The sequence below is a fragment of the Arachis ipaensis genome, chromosome B02, assembly GCF_000816755.2.
Source record: "Arachis ipaensis cultivar K30076 chromosome B02, Araip1.1, whole genome shotgun sequence".
Taxonomy (NCBI): Eukaryota; Viridiplantae; Streptophyta; class Magnoliopsida; order Fabales; family Fabaceae; genus Arachis; species Arachis ipaensis.
In genome coordinates, this window is record NC_029786.2 from 100,201,105 (window position 1) to 100,203,989 (window position 2,885).

The following is a 2,885-nucleotide window of genomic DNA, read 5'->3' on the forward strand; positions in this document are numbered from 1 at the left end:
ATATTTTTTTTATAATTTATTGTCTATAATTGTATTGATTGTGTATTACAGTTATTTATTACTTTAAAATAGCAACAATCAAGAGTTAATCTCAAAAAATGTTTAAATAGATGGGATGGAAGAAACCTGACACTACAAGAAAATGTTTTTTTCGACATTAAAAACCGACAGTTATTTCTGCTGTTGATATTTTTTGACAACTTACTGTTGATATTGTTAAAAAAATAATTAAAAATAAAATATTAAAATTGGCAGCTAAATCATCGATATTTTTATGATGCATTAACTTTTATCCATTTACATCACATTATCGATGACAAAAGTTGAAAATACTTTTATTTTAAAATTGAAGAACATGACATCTATTTTCGATTTTTCGTGGGACTTGGGAGAGACAAAACATACAGTTAACAAAAATTGGTAATTAAAAGATTAACGTAACTTACAGTTATAAAACTGAATAATTAAACGAATTAGCGAATAAAAATTAGAGAAATGTTAGGGGTCAGTAACTTTTGTGATTTGTAGTCATTAAATAGCCATTAATGATGATTTTAATGGTGTGAGATTGGTGTGAAATTTCATCCAATGACTCACTTTTCTTTACTAGTTACATGCTGGCCAGAATTTAATAAAGTTGCTGGCCCTAGACTTTTCCTAAAAATTATTTCAATAATCATATAGAATCTTATCTCATTTACTTTATTCCAATACTTCTTCATTCCAATTACTCTCTCTTTTCATTTATATGAAGTCACTAAAAAAAAGTGAATAATGATTCTAGACAATATTAAATTTAAAAAATGAAAAATTTATTTTGGATCAGATAGGGTAATAAAATTTTAATTTTATAATAATTAAGCATATATCATATTGAAGCAAAAAATAAACTTCAATAACTTTTTATTTCATTGATTCTCCACTTGCTACAAACATAATGAGAAAAGCTCCTAAGTTAACCTATTATTATTATTATAGCAGCAGCAACCTACTGTGGCAATACATTGACCGATTTGGTAGTGATAATGTTTAGTACACAAAAGACTGCATGATGAACTGTTACATTGTCCTTTGTAATCACAAAAACCCACATTTTCAATCCTATCCATTGTGCCACTTGTTGCGTCTGCAATAATCAACATATTTGATAGATTAATATAGTATTTATTATTTAAATATATTTTATTTAAATTCTTTTACCGAAAAAATCTAGAGTTAAGTTCTTGTTTAAAAAAAAAGTTTTTTGTTTAAGGTAATTTAAAAAAATAGCTATGCAAAATTTATGTATTAAATAAATAAAAAAATTTTGTTTGAAGAGCATGTTAAGTATAACTATTCATATAGTCTTATCTAATAAATTAAATTTTTAGCATAAGTAATTTTATTACATATTCTAACAATAATAATATCTATAGCCCACTAGAATTTTCGTGTAACATCCAAATGTGATATGAACAAAATAATATATTTGTATGGTTTTTTTTAATAAATAATTCAGAATAAGAAATCTACTCTTTCTCTCATTTTAGGATGTACTGATTTTTTTTAGAACTTAAATTTTTCTTTTATGTATGTAAAAAGGTTAAGAGTTTATTTTTGTTGAAGTTATTCTAAAAATAATTTGGAATAGATAATTTAGATATTTTTATTGATTTTCTTGAAGAGAAAAGTTGAAACCAGCATGGTTTTGTTATAAAATGTAATTTGAAACAAAAAAAAAAAGCTTTAAGAAAAATTTACTACCTGAAGTGGAAAGCAAAGCCACCAAAAGAGTGCACAAAAAAAGCTTTAGAGTAATATTAGTAGCCATTCTGCTAAACTCACTTTGTGTTCTCTTACTTTCTTTGAATGAATAATTGAATATGAATAATCAACTCTATTAATTTATTTATAGGCTCCTGCAAAATAAATTAAACCTAATATGATATTTAATTATGATAAAATTAAGTTTGGGTTGGTTTAGTAATTAACTCATTAGTCTCTTTAAATAAGTATTGGGGTTCGAATCCCACCTTGTGCATACAATAATCCATTGGCGAACGACACCCTAAAATGGAGTGTGAAAAATCAAAAAATATTTAATTATGATGACAATAATAGATAGGGTCTTGCTAAGGTGAATCTGGGGTTATAAATGCTGCTACCTCACATTATTGTTGACAAATTACTTACCTAATATAAACTTATCCTCGAAACAAATAAAAAAGATTTTTTTATATAAATTTTAGTTTTCAATCCTTTTAATTAAAATATATTACTTCTAGAAACAGTTTATTAAATCAATTGATTTGACATTATATACATATATGATATTTTGTTGATCAAATAAATTATTAAAATAGTATTTAAAAGTTTATATCGCTGATAAATATAATACTTAAAGATATGAAAGGTAAATAAATTTTCGAATAATTTGAAGACATGATGAAAATAATCAATAAATATTAGATTTTTATAAGTGCTAAAAAAATATTTACATTTAACAAGCAGTTTATCCATCTATATCTAACTTTTTATGAAAATATTTGAATAACTATTCAAAAGGTGTCTATAAAAATGTAACAAACTTTGATCTCTACCATTTTTTTATTTTTCTAAAAGACTTGGCCATTGACAATAAAAAATATTATTTTTCTAACAATATTTAAAAAAAATCGTATTAAAATCTGACCTCTGAAGTTTTTTTTAGCATATATGTTAATATTTTACCATTTTTGTCATATTTATAAACCTTCTGGAAATATATTTATCGTTCGTAATGTTTAGTGTTATTTTTGTTAGTAATGTAAATTTTTAAATACCATTTTGATAGTTTAATTTTTGTTGATCAGATGAATTATGAATATAATAATTTTCTGGAATTAAATTATCTATGAAACAATTAA

At 23.6% G+C, this 2,885-nt stretch overlaps 1 long non-coding RNA gene across 1 annotated transcript; it reads right to left on the reverse strand.

Annotated features, from left to right (window-relative positions):
- On the reverse strand, nt 877-1,850 carry LOC110268103. The gene is made up of 2 exons (XR_002356167.1): nt 1,744-1,850; nt 877-1,126 (listed from the first exon to the last, which is right to left on the reverse strand). It is a non-coding gene; the product is annotated as an uncharacterized LOC110268103 (long non-coding RNA).